The sequence below is a fragment of the Martes martes genome (genome assembly GCF_963455335.1).
Source record: "Martes martes genome assembly, chromosome: 5".
Classification (NCBI taxonomy): Eukaryota; Metazoa; Chordata; class Mammalia; order Carnivora; family Mustelidae; genus Martes; species Martes martes.
This window is the reverse complement of record NC_137892.1, coordinates 86654450-86671567: the sequence shown is the minus strand read 5'-3', so window position 1 is coordinate 86671567 and position 17118 is coordinate 86654450. Positions and strand designations below refer to the sequence as shown.

Below are 17118 nucleotides of genomic sequence, written 5' to 3'. Positions count from 1 at the left end.
AAAGATGTTAATCCATACAAAATTCCTCTCATGATGCCTGGCACACACCTAGATGCTCAGCCTGTTGTCTTGTCTCTTTATCGTTTTCTGCGGCTCACTGCTTTGCACTGCTCACCCCATTGAAATAACTCAGGCAAGGATCCCATTGATCATCACGTTAAGAGCCATTCCTGAATGCTCTGTCTCTGTGTATTTGATGTCTCTGTCCTCTTGCTAGTACCCAGCCCTTCATTGTACCTGGAAACACTTATTTTTTTATTTTTTTTAAAGATTTTATTTATTCATTTGACAGAAAGAGATCACAAGTAGGCAGAGAGGCAGGCAGAGAGAGGAGGAAGCAGGCTCCCTGCTGAGCAGATAGCATGATGTGGGGCTTGATCCCAGGACCCTGAGATCATGACCGGAGCTGAAGGCAGAGGCTTTAACCCACTGAGCCACCCAGGTGCCCCCCTGGAAACACTTCTGATGCATGGCCCTGCTTTACTCTTATTGTTCTACCTCTCTGGCCTTTATTTTCCTTTGTTTTTTGGCCTCGTTCTCTGTTGTCCAGAGAAGATGGTCTTTGAGTTTCTATGCTCAGTTCACTGAAGATTCCTTAGCTATCTTATTTACTTCTTTGCATGATATTGAGGTATCTACCTCTGGTGTGATTTCTCTTTGGGCTTCCATGTACCCATTTTCCAACTGTCTGATTAGCATTTCTGCTAGGGTATCTCCTGGCAGCTCAGATTAAACCCATGTCAAATGCAAACTGCCCTCCCCTTCCTTCTGCAAGCATGTCCTCCTCTTCCCATCTCCAGGTCTCGGAATGTGTGTCTCTCCTCTCTTCACGTCTTCCCTTTACCTTACCAGCATCTTTACTGCTTTTTCCTTCTGTGTTTCTGATTATCCAGTTGGTGGTGGACCCCAGTTTCCTGTGGGTCTGACTGGTGAAGCCCCTCACATCTGCTCTTTACTCTCTCCCTTTGCCACTAGCATGCTAGCGGTTGCTCCTACCAGTCCCCACAGCACTCACCTGACCCTTGGAATGGCTTCTAACAGTAGTGCTCACCTTCTATGTTTGTGCATCTGGATGCAGACTTCTACTGATTCCTGATAAATTCTCCCAAAACACAGATTTGGGTCTACCTCCTCCATGCCCAAATCCTTCCTTGTCTCCTTATTGTACATCAAATTATGAAGACCTACCAAAGCCTTATACCTGTCCTTTGGTGTACCCCACTTGACACAGGGGATGACGTTTTTCATGCTGTTGTTCTGATAGTCATGGTAGTAGTCTATTCTTTGTATCCTCTCACTTGGTCCACTGGTGAGGTGAAATATTATCAGTTTTCATTTAATAATTTTACAGACTGAAATGTGTCCCCCTCTCCCCAAATTTACATGTTTAGGCCTTAATCCCCAGTGTGACTATATTTGATAAAGCTCTTAAGGAGGTAATTAAGTTAAGTGAGATAATAAGGATGCGGTTATATGGGATTAGTTTCCCTTTAAGAGGAGACACCAGAGCTCTCTCCCTCTCCCTCCGCAAGTGCACAGAGGAAAGGCCGTGTGAACGTACAGCAAGTAGGCAGCTGCCTGAGAGCCGGGAAGAAAGTTCTCCCCAGAATCCAAGCATGCTGGCCCCTTCATGTCAGACTTGAAGTCTCCAGAACTGTGAGAAATGACTACCTGTTGTTGCAGCCACCCAGTCTGTGGTATTTTGCTAAGGCAGCCTGAGCTGACTAACACAAATAACAGGTAACTTACTGTACATCTTTCATGTGGCAGGCATGGGACGCACAGGGAAATGAGGCCTTTTCTGCCATGCAGGTCAGGTAAATCCTTTTGTCCTTACCCTGACATTCTGCAGCTTCCAGCCAAAATGTATTGAACACTTATTAAGAGCAAGGGACTGTGTTGAACACTGGGTTTACAAAGATAATGAAGAGCTCAGAGCCTACAGGGAAAGAAAGATAGATTTTTGTGATTCAGTGGAAATTGAGTCTGGTAAAATGTTCAATATATGTGTATAGCTAAAGTGATGATTTCAGGCAAGGGATGTGAATAACAGATAAAGTCATAAATGGATCCCAAAAGAGAAATAGATTATACTGTTAATCATCTTCAGTTTAACACTTTGTCTCCAGTTTTTTACTTTGTTTTTTCCCTCTCTGATTATACAAGTGAAAAACACCTGCTTCTTAGAGAAAATTTGAGAAGTACAGTAAATTGCAAAGAAGTAGGAACAGTCATAATTCTACCACAAAGAGAAAACCTCGTTTCCCTTTTTTAATGTTTTATGTCCAAGTGTCTCTGCATTAATTTCCCTATCTAATCTCCTATCTTGAAACATTTAGAGTGTTTCCATTAATTTTTTACTAGTTTAAAGAACTTGATTGGCAATTTCATACATAAATCTTTGTCTCTGTTTAAAGTCATTTCCTTTGAATAGACTACTTAAAGGGGTGTTCCTTAGTCAAAGGACAGAAACATTTTTAAGGGCTTTGGGGACATCCAGCTAACCACAGACGTATGTTGAGTCTTTTCTGTGTGAACAGGTGACTCTGCTTGGCTTGGCATTTGGGTGCTGGGGCCGGGGACAGTGGGAGGAGAATGAAATGGGGCCTTGGAGTTGGTGTGATCAGTGAAGGGAGACCCATCTGTGAGCATGGACGCTCTGAGGACCTTTTCCTTTTATGTGGCTTAAACAGTCTTTCCAAAATGATAAGGAGATTTTAAACCAGCACTTGAAAATATCTTGGCCTAGGCATCCCAAAGTTTGCTGGGATTCTGGGGCCATTTTTAGACTGACTCATAAATGGGTCATATTTTTGGCAAGGAAGAAACCTGCTCATATGTAACAAGTGATGTTTAGTTTTCAGAGCTGGTCTTGTGTATGTTATAGGCTTCTCTGAGAAAATTGTGAGCATGATTTATTTCCTGAAGACACATAACACTTTTTTTCAAAGAGATTTTGCCAAGAGAGGCTTATTTTAAGTTATCTTAAATGTATGTTCAGTATATATCCAGAAGAAGTATGCAAGTTTAGAAGTGCACACTTGATAAATTAGCACAAAGTGAATGCACCCATGTAATCACTGCTCAGGCCAAGAAGTAAAAACCATCAGTATACCACAAAGCTCCCTTCTTAAATCCACCCCATCCCTGCTCTCTGAAGATAGCTATTACTTTTGAGTTCCAGCAATCTAGATTTTGCCTCTTGTAGAGTTTTATAAGTTTCAAACTGTTCGGAAACTTGTTTTTATTTGTCTGTTTTTAGAGAGAAAGAGAGGGGGGGAGGGGCAGAGGGAGAGAGAGATTCTCAAGCAGGCTCCATGCCCAGTGTGGAGCCCGATATGGGGCTCGATCCCACAACTCTGAGATCATGACTTGAGCTGAAACCAGGAGTTGGACACTCAACCGACTGAGCCACCCAGGTGCCTCTGGAAACTTAAAAAATTTTTTTTTTAAATTAAGTGAAGTTTTAAAAATTAAGTTTTAAAATTAAATTTAAAATAAAATAAATTTAAAGTGAAATTTTTAAAATTAAGTGAACGCCAGCTAACGTACCGGTATCCTTCATCTCTTGCTATACAACAAAGCACTCCAAATGTTTGAGACTGAAGTGAACAGTTGTGTTTCTTGGGACCGACTGGATTGACTGGGGACTTACCTTGGCTATCCTGAGCTCGCTCATGCAGCTGGATTTGGGCTGGAACCAGGGCTTCTCCCTCTGTAGTCTTTCTTCCTGGACTTCTGTGTGGTAAGGCTATCTTAGAAAAGTATTCCAAAAGGCCAAAGGTGGAAGTCTCAGGTCCTCTGGAAGCCTGAACTGTGCAATTTGCACAGCATCAGTTCTGCCACATTCTGCTGGCCCAAGCAAGTCACAAGGCCAGCCCAGATGTAGGGGAGTGGAGAAACAGACTCCACCTTTGCATTCGAAGAATGGCAAAGTCACATTGCAGAGGAGCTTGCATTTAATGTATGTGGCCATTAAACAATGTATACCATATCACTAGAAGAGTACTGGTACTCTGTAGTCCAAGGTTATTATTAAGACAGCTGTATTTACACTGTTGAGGCTCTTTTCCACCTGGTTCTCATGTGAACGCTGCTATTTGACAGAGCAAAGTAGCTGGGGGCAGTTAGGGGATTCATTTTTATCTTCATTTGCTGTAAGAGGATTGGATCAGAAATAGAAGTGCTTTTAGGGCTTGACCTTTTCTTTTGAACTACGTTTGATCTTTGCCATATCTTTTTCTTTTTCTTGAAAAAGAAACTCAGGTCTCAGCTTATCTTAGGAAATGATTTAAAGCTGTTGGTTTACCAACATGAAAACTATTCTGCAGCTTAAATTGGTGTTGTTAAAAGTACACTGTAAGAGAGTATTTAGGAGGCCTAATTCATTTGACTGCTGGATTGGTCCTAGAATCTGTGTTAAGATGAAATAATCAGGGTAACAGCTAGGCTGCTTGATACAGGAAGAGTCTCTGACTCATCAAAAATACTTGATTTACAGATTACCAAAAAGATGCTTAATCGGTGATTTTCTTTGACTTGTTTACCCAGGTGTCTTTTCAGAATTTAGTGAAACAGTGTTTTGGATTTGTTTTGGTAATGATAATCGGAGTGGGTTACCTTTATTTTATTGAACGCTTTATTGAAGGCTTTGCTGTGTTTAGGGAGGGCATAGAGTTCAGTGCTTTTCATTCAGTGACCCCTGGGCTTTGGGGGACTAAATTAGGCAATGAATGGTTGGCATATGGTACATCAGAAAAGCTTGATAATGGATGGCCAATGCTAAGAGGTGGGTAATAATAGCTTTCATTTAATTGAGCACTTGCTGTGATCAAGGTTCTTCAGTTGTATTTTTTTAAAGATTTCATTTATTTATCTGTCAGAGAGATAGAGAGCTGAAGCATGGGGAGCAGCAGGCAGAAGGAGAAGCAGGCTTCCTACTGAGCGGAGAGCCCGATGTGGGCCTTGATCCCAAGACCCTGGGATCACTACCTGAGCCAAAGGCAGACGCCCAACCAACTGAGCCACCTAGTTGTCCTTCTTCAGTTGTATTAATGTGTATAATCTTCATAAAACCTCTATGATTGGTTCTGTTTTTATACTCATTTTGCAGATCAGGAAATCTGGGCACAGAGAGTTAAATAATTCACAGAGCTAGTTAATGGCAGAGCCAGGATTTAAACCTTGCCATCCGAGTTCAGAACCGCAGTACCCTTTCCTGCTTCTCTCAAGAGTGGAATCTTTGAGTCCTTTGACGTGATGTCTGGATTGTTAGAGAAGGCAGGATATGTGACCCTGTCCCACAGACTCCACCCTCCCCTATTGTTTAATGTCCCAGCCAGGCACCCTGGGCAGCAGTGAAGTCACAGGGGCTCTGCCCTGGCAGTGCCATGCTGCTGTCTCCCTCCCTTCATGAGCTCTCTGCCGTGTCCACTCCTCACTGAATCTAGGGTTCATTCATCCCCTCCGAAGAGAGGATCTGGCTTCTATAAAGCCTGACAGTTTTTTCCTGTGTGTCAAACCAGTCCTATAAATCATTTACAACTTTAAAGGTATTTTCTTTGCTCCGCAGATTTTAATTTGATTTCATCTATAAGGCGGGAGCTAAATGCTCTTACTTGTTCATTAGGCTACCTTTTCTCTTTTCTGAGTCTCTCACATAATCAGTTGAAATAATTGCATAGTTTTCCTTGGCATCAGTGGCAGTTTTGATGCATCCTCAAGTCATTAGTTTTCCCAGGAGAGGTAGTCCCTGGGTTACTCAGAGTGGGGACTGGAAGAGAACTGCAGGGTGGCCCAGTGTTCTTTCTCCCCATCGTGGTTCTGAGAGGTTTGACACTGTACAGCTAGAAACCAGACTTGTCGGCTCACTTCTAGCTTAACCTCTTTGTCAGTTTAGAAAACCTTGGGGTCAGATAGGCATCTCACCATACCCTGCTTCATTTATTTAAAAAAAAAAAAACCCCCAAAAAAAACAGGTCTGTGATGTCAGTGTTATTGTCCCTGTTTGACAGACATGAAGCCTGAAGGACATTTGTACAGCCTGCCCCATGTCAGATGGGAAGTGTCTCATGTGGAACTGGGATCCCAGCTCCGGGTTTTCTGATTTCAAATCCTGTGCTTTTCCCTGTGCAACTCACCCCGTGCCACATGTCCTTCAAACACCCTTTAAATCTCTTACAGAACACATTGGAGACCCAAAGAGCTTTTGTAAAAAATCCATTATCTGGAACTTGTCCTCCTCATCATCTTTCCACTTTGCCTCGGAGTCCCTGAGATGAAGTAATGAAGTTTGGAGGCGAGCAGGCCTGGGATTAGGTTCCCATTAAGTTACTTGGCAAGAGAAAACAAAAGAGTAGACGTCATGAGAAACTTTCCCATTGTATCTCTAAGCTCAGTGGAGGATACTCTGTCGGAAAGTTCTGTTCTTCCCCTGAGAGGAATTAAGAAAGGGAGGAAAGATCTTGGCGAAATGCTGTTTTTTCACCCTCTCCTGCTGACCAACCTCAGTGCTTTGTGTTTACTTCTCTGCTTTTCTCTTCTACCACCGACCATCTGAATCCTCACACTTAGGGGTGATACGGATTCTTGTGCCCCTCCTCTCTCACTTGAGCTTCACTTGAGGGATAAGGAGACCTGCTTTTCAGGTTTGCAGTGCCTGGCTGTACCTACTTCTTTCCCCCTTGCCCTGTTCTTGCCCTTTGGTGCTTTGTAGAACTGAAGAGCTTAGGCTTGAGCTTTCATTACCTCTCTCAATTGAACAAAAGCAAAGAAATGCAAAGCAAATGAACTATTTGTAGTGAGATGGCCAGAGGCATAATGGTGTCAGAACCAGTACTGGGTCAGGTAAGTCTAGGATGGAATGAAGGCTCTTAACAATGTTGGCTCTGTCACCTCAGTCAGGTTATTGAACTTTTCCCAGGTGTTTTTCTCATCTTACATAGACTTCAGATGCTTGAGACTTTTAGAAATGAATTAAGCGTCTCAGACAATGTCTTGCACGTAGTGGGGGCTTAATAAATGACAGTTCTTAGTTCATTTGCTTCAAATGCACAAAATAAGATTACCTGAGGGATTTGGTCTAGTATTCATGTTGTAGGATCAGTTCTGGAAAAGGAGGCACCTTTGGGATTATCTAGTCTGAAACCTTCATTTTATAGATGAGGAAACTGAGACCCAGTCAATATGTCAAAGCTGTAGATCTAGTTAGGGGCAAATCTGAGACTAGAATCCAGAACCTCTGACTCTTGGCTAACGGCATCCTGATTGATACAGCCCAGATATTTACCTCAGCATCTGTAGGGCAGGATTTGCTGGAATCAGCTATGAGGGGATGGAGGTGTTAAGAAAGCAACTTCTTTGGACTCTGTCCCAGACTGTTAAATCAAAGTCTCTGGAGGTGTGGCATAGATTTTCATTTTAACAGGCTCCTCAGATGATTCTTAAGCATCTTAGGAGTTTATACTTATAGGAGTTTGAGATGAGTTGTTGGAATTGACTGTGGATTTGAGCCTCACTGCTCTTGTGCTGTAATGAGTTGATATTCATAAAGTCATCCCACAGGCATTATGGCCACCGTCATGGGAACTAATCTTCATCTAATAACACTAGTATTAATGATGCTCATAGAACCCACTGCTTAAGGAGTACCCATTGTCTGCTATGTTTGATCTGAGCACCTTCAGCCACTTAGAACAGTGCTTGGTATATGGTAAGCCCTTTATAAGTGTTAGCTGCAATAACCTCATTTAATGTTTACAACACCTCTTCGAGAGTAGTTATTAGCGGTTTCACTGACATAATAAACCCATGTCAACTTGTCCAAGGTCACATAGCTAGCGCGTGACACAACTGGTTTTTGAATCTCATGTTTGTCTGATAATGAAACCCATGTGGGATAGTAGATACAGGCATATGAATTATTCTTGCACTAAATATTAAAATTTAAAGAATTTCTTTCTTTTTTAAAATTTTTTTTCTTTTTTTTTTTTTTTTTTAAATTATGAGAGTATCCCTCCAGGTTTAGTTGATAAGGTCTTCTGAAACAGACCTAAGAGAGACCTCACATAGGTAAATAATCCTTATTCTGGCTTATTCACAACAAAAAAAGTTCTGGAATGAAGGTTTCCTGAGAGTAAACAAGCTGGTAAAAAGAATTTGTTCATCAGGAAAATGTTCTCATTTTGTTGTAGTCTCTGTTGGTGCCAAAGATGTGGACGGTGAAGGGAGAAGGTGGCAGCTGGTCCAAGAACCAGACTGCTTCAAAGTCCAAAAAGCTCAGCCTGTAGAACTTGGTAAAACTTAGGTGCTTTGTGGTTTTGTATCTTTTCTGCTTGTTTTATGACATTACTTGACCTAGAGATTTTGGGTTTTCTTATACTTCACCTTCCAGTTTGTACATGGACGTACATAGGACTTGGACATAGGACATTTGTACATGGACATGGACATCCCATAGGACGTGGCCATGGAAGTGCAGGTGAGGGGCTGTTCTTACTGATGCTTTAAGCTGGCCAGCTACTCTGCCTCCAAAACAAAAAACACCAAACCTGATGGTTTTCCAACCATACTGATTTTACTGACTGATCTGCAGTGTGGACAGGACTCCTCAGAGTCCACATGGCATTGGGGGATCTTGAGGGATGGGGGTTAGGATCATCTAAATCCTTGCTCATTCCCCTGTCTGGTATTTGGGCTCAGAGAACTAAAAGAGCTATTTAAGTGGGAAGAGCTGGTCTTCCCTTTATATGGTCTCTCCATATGGCGTCTCCAGCATGGTGGCTTCACCTCCACAAGGTGGCTCTGGGCTCCAAAGTCCTTTGCGTGAGTTGGAGGGGTGGGAGGGTGGGAGGGTTTGAGGTGTGGGGTGGTGCATGCCAGAGAGATTCTGTAGTACCTCTTATGACCCAGCTTCTGAAGTCATGCAGTGTCACTTCTGCCATTGTCTTTTGGTTGAGCCTCTTGCAGTGTCCCACTAGGTTTCAAGAGAGGGGGACAGAGGCCCCACTGCTTGATGGAGTGTCTGTGTCTCATTCATTGTAAGAAGAACAGGTGGAATGGGCTGTGCTAGTGTGACCATCTTGGGACAGTACAATCTTCCTCCAATGCATTGATTCTACTCTTGCTAAATAGGCTCTTTCAGGTCCTGAGTAGTATACTGAATCCCTTTATTCTCACAGTTAGTGTGATTTATGAATTTGCAGATGCTCAAAAGGCTAACCGTAAGCAGTTTTTGGGTAGAACCGGAGCTGAGTTTACCCAGAGCCATGTGCATATATATATGATGGGGTGTGGCTGGAGAAGCCTTACCTCATCATGAAGGAATAATCCATAGATTATTTTTTCTTCCACAAGGGAGGGAACAAATTTCTTTGTCCAAAAGTCTAGGCAACTTCTCAAAGCGCTGAGTTACTGTAAGTTCTTTTGACAGGTGTTTAATGGGGCCTCAAAATGTTGGAGGAGCTTATGAACAAGACAGACAAGGTTTTCCTCTTACACGAAACTTAGATTCTTTCAGAAAAGGGAGACTGTACACAAGTCAATGGATAAGAATTTCAAATAGTTACAAGATTCCTGTGTAAACAGATGGGGAAACCCTAGGATAAGTGGTAGTTAGCATTGGTGTTATGTGGTCCGAGTTAGTTGGCCAACAGTCATTAGAAAGGACTTCTGAGGAGTTTCACTTAGCCTTCTTGTTTGGGTCTCCATGTATGTGCACCATCTGTAAGTGGAAATGAAATTGTCATGGAATGGCTGTGGTAAGCATGGGCTTGCAGACAAAAATCCTAGAGTAATAGTTGGATTAGTCACACCTGCACTACCTGCCAGTTTTATTTCCCCCTCTTCCCCTCCGAAGAAAGGTTCAATAGAGGCAATTGAGGAACATAAAAAGAAGTATTACTTCCACACAGTAAACACATGTCATTCATTTATTTTCCCTAAGACTGAAGGTATGAAAAGATGTAAGAAGAGATTTTGTAAGTATACGAAAACTGGATCAGTAACAGGTTATTTAGGGAAGTTAGTAATGTTAGAATATGTCTCTTCCCACTTAAGAATCTATAAAGGCCTTGAGCGCCTGAGTGGCTCAGTTGGTTAAGCGATTGACTTCAGCTCAGGCCCGCATCGGGCTCCCAGCTTAGAGGGAAGTCTGCTTCTTCCTCTGACCTTCTCCCCTCTCATGCTTTCTTTCTTTCTCTCTCTCTCTCTCTCTCTCTCTCTCTCTCTCAAATAAATAAATAAATAATCTTAAAAGACTCTGTAAGGGCCTCTACGTGATTTGCCTTTCACCATCTTATCCTATCTATTCAATAAACAGTAATTGTCAGCTTTCTCTGGTCAGCTTCTGGGCTGAGGATAAACTGTAATCAGGTTCCTGTGTTCATGGAGGGAGACAAAAAAAAATTAACGAGACAAAATAAGACATAAAAATAACCAGGAAAGAAACAAATCCTGGGTGATAGGGAGGGACTGACTTTAGGTGAGGTGTCACTGAAGGTCTCTGAGGAGGTGATCGCGGGGGATCAGTTACTGTGGTGCTTAGCAGTGGCCTACACTGGAAGATGTATTGGCCCAAATGCAGAACATCAGTGCCAGCATCCTTTTTTTAAAAAATTTAATTTAATTTATTTATTTGAGAGAGAAAGAGAGTGAGAGAGCGTGAGAGGGGAGGTCAGAGGGAGAATCAGACATCCCATGGAGCTGGGAGCCTGATGTGGGACTCGATCCCAGGATCATGACCTGAGCTGAAGGCAGTCACCCAACCAACTGAGCCACCCAGGTGCCCCAGTACCAGCATCCTTAAAGTATAATTGAGGAGCGCTTAGATGAGAGCTGGTGGGAGGCTGTGCTTCCTGTAGTATATTGAGTCCTCGCATCCTTGAAGTTGAGTAAGAACCCGTTACCCTGGCTGGAGTGTTCCAGGGTGCCTAGTGACACTGAGTGAAGGTCCCTCTGCAGCGCTTCTCTTGATCTGAACCCAGGTCTGACGGAACCTGTAGATTTGTTGGCTCTACCTGAAGCTTATCCCATGAGTGTAGGGAGCAAGAGATGTCAAAAGCCTGATTTCATCTGGCTTCATATTTTTGTTGGAGAGTAGTTGCTAAATGACAGATACTCTGGCAGGAGCAAAGGAGGTGGCCAAAGGAAAAGGGTGGAGGCAAGTAGAGTAGTGTGGTGTGTGAATCCTGCTAAAGGAAGACTTCTAGGAACAAAATCCAGAGGGAGAGAGAGAGAGAAAGTGGGAGAGGGTGTTTCATTTCCAGAGGGAGGTCCTGTTGCAAAATTTCCCACATTCATTATGTCTACCTCTCCTCACCTCCCTTGTGATCTCTGCTCTCGGTTTCGGGGTTCGTAGACTTTTGCTGGCTTGATCAGAGCCCCTGAAGCCTCAAGTCTGGTGGTAATTACCGGAGTGAGGTGGCCTGGTGTGTGAGAGTGCATTTCCCCTTGTAGAACATTGTACAACCCTTCAGGGGGGAAAGGGTCTTTAAATGGGAACATTTGGTTCAGATTATTTTGATTTGTGTTAACGGGTTGGTTCCAAAGTCATGACTTGCTTTGGGAAATCTAATGGAGAACACTTGCAGGGTGTTAAGGGTTTGCTTTTTTTTTTCCCCAAGTGATATTTTTCCTGCGTACTTCTGTGGTCACCTTTCCTTGTGCTACAGATAATCCATTAACATTTCTGGAACTTCATTGTCTTGTGAGAAGGCATCTTTTCTTGAAAATATTTTTGAACACAGGAGTGTGGAATGTTCTGGGCATGCGAGTGTGTCAGACAGATTTGTGGTCATATCCCCCTTTCCTTTACTATTAATATTCTCACCTGGTGTGTAAGATAATAACTTGTGTCATTTATGCCTTTGTCTTGTGTATTTCTGATTATGGGTGACCCCCCAGTTAGTGGAGTTTATCTTGGGTTCAGTACTCTGCATAAGTAGTCTTTTGGATTATGATAGAGTGGAATAAGTTAATATGTTTCTGGAAGGACTAGGAGAAAAAGTGTCCAGAAGCCCCATGGGTGGAGCCCCGTGTTTTATCTATACATACATAGTAGTTGAGAGAATGGTGTTAGAAATTTTTGTCACTTGTCAACCCTGTTACCTTGGATGGGCTACTTAACCTTTCTGAGGCCAATTTCCCATCTGTAAAATGGGTTGGAAGTTTCCTCAAAATGAGATTTTGAGGGTCAGATGAAATAATACATGGAAAGGGCTAAGCACATAGTAAAATTGTGTAATGCATAAAACAGCTATTAACAGTAACAGGTGCCAATTGTGGAGACTTGATCGATCGTGTATATATTCTATATATCTATATCTATATCTGGAGCCATGTGTGTGTGTGTGTGTGTGTGTGTGTGTATGTGTGTATATATATATATATATATATTCTGGCTGTGAAGAGTGGGACAAAGTCATGAAAATGACCTTCCTTAAAGAATCCCATCAGTTAGATGAATTTCTTGTAGGGATAAAGAAGCTTTGAGTCCAAATTGCCCAAACCTTTGTCCTCCAATCCCTGGTCTGCCAAAACCCTGGAGTTGGCATCCGTGGTCTTATGAGGCTCAGAGGTGGACCTGCCTACCTTTGATAACTTCTTAAACTTTGTTTTGTTTTGTTTTTCTGCATCTGGAGAAGCTTGCCATGAATATTCCTTACCTCCCGTAATCACCCTGGAGGTTTCCAAGACCTCTCGGCACCTTGGATGACGTCGAATAGTTGGCTCTGGGACCCGGGCTTGCTCCCAAGTCTTGCTGGCTGCTGCTGCTGGCTTCCTGAGCTTGCAGCTGGGTGGGTGGGGGCGGGGGAGAAGAGTGATCACTCCTGGGAGCCAGATTGAGTCCTGTCTCTCACCAGCATCTGAGTGGAGTTCAGGATGCAGGAAGATGGTCTTATGGAAGGGAACAGTGTAGGGTTCATCAGCATAAAGAGTCCACTTTAGATTGCTAGATATGCTATCTCACCAGACTGTAATATTGAAAGTTATGCCTACCATTCATTGAATGGTTATAACATGCCAGACATGCATAGAGTAGTAATGTATAATCTCTATTTTTCCAGCCAGGAAAATGAGGTCTTTGGTACTGAAAGCACACACTCCAGCTTTTTATATACTATATGGTACTGAAAGCACACACTCCAGCTTTTTATATACTATATGGCTTCTTGATTTTTTCTAATATCTAGAAGAATTCTTAATCTCAGTGTGTGAAGACATGGGCCAGGATGGGTGCAGTGGAAAGACTGTTGATTCCAAGATGGCAAGCAGTTTCTTCTCCCACTCCACTTCCCTGTTGCCCTTCCTTCTAGTTCATAAGACCTGAAGCTTGGCCTGAAGAAGGTGACACTGATGTGGTAATTAGGATCCTGAGCTCTGGCCTCAGAGTCCTGGCTCTGCCATTTGCTAATTAAAGGGCCTTGGTAAGTGGCAGCCTCCTCTGAGCCTGTTTTGTCATCTGGGGTTGCTAACTGTCTCCTTCCACTATTGTAGGGACCAAGTGAGCTAACCCATGGGAAAGTACATGTGAGCTAAAAATGAGAGATTGTTTTCTATTATTCATTTTCAGAGATTCTTATTTTCCCTTAATGAGTGGGTCATTTTAAAGCCTTTTTTCTTTTTTTTTTTCCTTTCTTTTGAGGGGAGTGTTACAGACTTTGTTGAGAATTCTGATGATTGTTCTGGACTCTCTCCCAAGAAAATGCATGTTCATCCAAATCACACTCACTTTCTCAGGGTTCACGACCTTGCAAAGCTTTTTGTCTGTGAACTCCAGAAGGCGACCCCTTAGATGATGGTAGCCTCCTTTCCTCAGGGACCTCTCCGAATTGTCCCTCTGACCCCTGCTGACACTTGGCCGAGGCTGGGGTGTGTAGAAAAGCCCTTCTGTGAGGCCTATAGGGACATTGCTTCCTGCTCCTCTGCTCCATTCACTAACAAGCAGCCTCCTGATGTTTCAGCCCTGGTGTTGCTGCCCAGAACAAGCACCAGCAGTGTCCTTTAGGAGCTGCAGCTCTTAAGGAAGCTGCCAGGGGAACAGGGAAAATCCGGCTGTGTCTTCCTTGGCTGGGTAATTTCAGAGATGAGAGAGGGAGGAAAGGGGAGGGAGCAGCAGACTCTGAAATGGGAGGAATAATAGAGCTACTGTTTACTGGTGGCCTGCTCTGTGCCAGCAGCTGTGTTAGGTGCTTGGCAGTCGTCATTTCTAGTCCTTAAAGAACCCAGTCAGGTAGATACTGTTCCCTGTCCCACTCCGCAGATGAAGAAACGGAGGCTGAGAGAAGTTAAGTGAGAATAGAAAGCAGACAAGGTGGAAGTCAGGTTCAGTCTCTGTCAATCAGAGAGCTTCTCTGTGCCAAGTTGTTTCAGAGACAGGAGTCAGCTTCTGGGCTAAAGGCTAACTTCTCACCCTTTGCTGTTGATCAAGGAAATGCTTTTCCTCCATCTGTGGCTGCTGGCTTTGTTTTGTGTTCTAGATGGCCTTTTCAGTGCCCAACTGCAGACGTGTATTTTTAGAAAAGGAAGAGACTTCTGTGTGCACTGTTTATGACCAGAGACATTTCAGTTTCTGAATACTAAAACTAGCCAAGGCAACTGAGTGTCAGCCCTGGCAGATGTTCCTCTTGCTGGCAGCCTGGTCTTCTGGCTGGGCAATATTTGCCATCGGCCTCAGGAACAGGACTGACCCTCAGGTCTCTTTTCTTGATAGGCTGGACTAAGCGCTAAGTCTGCAGAAGGATCTGTGGCTCCCCTGCCCCAACTCCGCAGCTGGGGCTTGCCACCAGCACAGCTCTTGGCCTGTCGGCAGCTGGTTAGGCGACATCCTCTTCTTCTGTTTCCCTGTTTGCATTTTCCCCATCTTTGTCTCCCTACCCCCAGCCTACCCACAAAGCCTTTCCCTTACCTCTAAGACCAACTGCATTTTGAGTTCTTACTGTTGAAGAGGTAGTTTGTGTTCCAAGTGAAATTGGCCCCCTAAGTTATCCATGTACAGAACTGTGCCCTGGCTGCTTGGAGTTCATGGAGCCACGCAACTGCACAGGGAAAGCAAAGACCGAGTACTGCAGTGTTTAGGTCCCTCTGGGCCCCTGTTACCTGCCCACATTTATAGCTGACACAAATTGGCTGCTCCATGGATTATCCGTTGGCTCTTCCCACTACCACTGTGAAGGTGGCTCTGCTCTTAATGGATTTTCCGGAGGGGAATGCTGAGGCTTGGACGGGCCAGTGACATGCCTGAAGTTGCATGGCTGAGGTGGTGGCTGCGCTGAGGTGGGAGCTGCGGTGTGTGTGTGAAGCCAGGACAAGTCGGCACAGAATAGGGTGTGGCATGCCACGACCGTGCCCGTCTTCTTGCTTCCAGGAGGCTGTCCTTTGGTGTGGCACAGGTGAGCCAGAATTTCAGGTCCTTTGGAGGATTAATCTCTTTGACCTTCACTCTGGCAAAGAGGATTTGGATGGGATTGCCCTCGTGGGGGATTTTGTCCTAGTGAGGGCTGCAGAACTGGACCTGCTGCTTTGCGATGTGTTGTGTCTTCCCTGCTCACTTGGGGCTGTGACTCTGAGCTTCCCCACATCTTCCTCTTTTCGGCCGAGTGAAGACTGCATGGTCTGAAAGACGTTAGGGAGAAGAGGCTACATTTTATGCTGTCCTGTGACATCCTGTGTATAGGATGTGAAGTAACCACTTGTAAGACACTTTGTTCTCTTATTTTCGTAGTTTAGCAGATGTCCTTCATTCTTTTCATTTCATTCCTTCCTTCATTATCTGTTGATTAGTATGATGAAAGCATACACATATGTCAGTAGCTCTCCCTTAAAGGAGGTTACCATGGGGACAGAAGGACCCAAAACCAGCCAACATGCTAAGGATTTCTCATGTATTATCTCAGAATGACTCTCTGAGATAGGTAGGAAGCTGAAGGAAGTGGGGCATTAAGGAATAGTGATTGAGAGGGATCAGGATGGAGGACTTACAGAGTGAGAATCTCTGCCTTTTGGCTTGCTGTCTGGGGACCTGTGACAAATTATTCAACCTCTCTGACTTTTTTTTTTTTTTTCTCTCATCTGTGAAGTGGAGTTCCCAATGCCTATTTACCTCCTAGGATTTTGAGAAGCAAATGAGGTAGTGTTCATAAGCATTCCTCTGATGGATAGTAAGACCTCTGTAAAAGGTGGCTATTTTTCCTCTTATTATTAGTTATTTTTCTCTCCTTGTTTTGAAGATAATGAAACCCTGCCTTGGAGAGGCTGTCCTTGCCCAGGTCACAGTGGCTTTAGCAAACAACAGTAACATTTTAGCTGACACTAAATGGCACAGAGTGTCATGAGGAGGTCCAAGGGAGGGAAGTGGCACCTGCTTTTTGTGGGTGGAGGGAGATGCTCTAGGCAGGCTGGCATGAGATAGAGGAGGACTTCATGGAGGAGATGGCATTTGAAAGTCTGGCCCATCTGGACCAGTGGAGATGGGGAAGCTGAACATTGTCAGTGGAGGGAACAGCAAGGGCAAATGCTCAGCGATGGGAATTCAGTGGTACTTGAGCTCAGGAACCCTCTGATTCACAGCAGAAGAAGCAGGGCTCTGTAAGCCCCATGAAGGTAGGTAGGGCCTGAGCTGGGTTTGTTCTAACCTAGGGTAGGGCCTGTGCCTGGGAGAGGCTCCATATAAAGTTGTTCAATTCCAACTGAATGGCAGTTGTGTGGAGGTGGGAAAGCTTTCATTGTGATGGGGAGCAATCTGGGAGGAAGGAATTTTGAACTTCATTTGGAGAAGGGATTTCTGCTAACAGTGAGAGCTGGGATTGTTTATTTCTGCTGTAAAACATTGACCTGCTCAGCCATCTTACTTAAACTGTAAGTCCCTCTAGACACTAGTTTTGGTTTTCCTTGGACTGTAAATCAGCCCCTCTCTGAGCTATTGGTCAACACTTTTTTGGTATCAGGAGATTATAGGACTGGGGGGGGGGGCATCTTTCTCCTTGGGGTTCTTTACACTTGAGACCGTAGAACCTTGGGCAAAGTAAAAGTTTGTTGGAAGTAAATATCATGTGTGGTTTTGAGGTTTTCCCAATTATGTTTCCCCTCTTTACCCTGTTCCTATTTTTCTATATTGTCTGT

The 17118-nt window shown here is 43.9% G+C and overlaps 1 protein-coding gene across 5 annotated transcripts in view; it reads left to right on the top strand.

The window, feature by feature from the left end:
* The window catches only part of ARHGAP26 (Rho GTPase activating protein 26), a 437763-nt gene that overhangs the window by 60939 nt on the left and 359706 nt on the right, over nt 1–17118 (top strand). For 2 of the 5 annotated variants that reach the window (XM_080803880.1, XM_080803879.1), the window contains exon 1: nt 1536–1740. The exons of the other annotated variants lie outside the window; for them this stretch is intronic. The gene's annotated coding sequence lies outside the window, so the exon portion shown is untranslated. Of the gene's footprint in view, nt 1–1535; nt 1741–17118 lie in introns of those variants that run through there. 5 annotated transcript variants of the gene reach the window in all.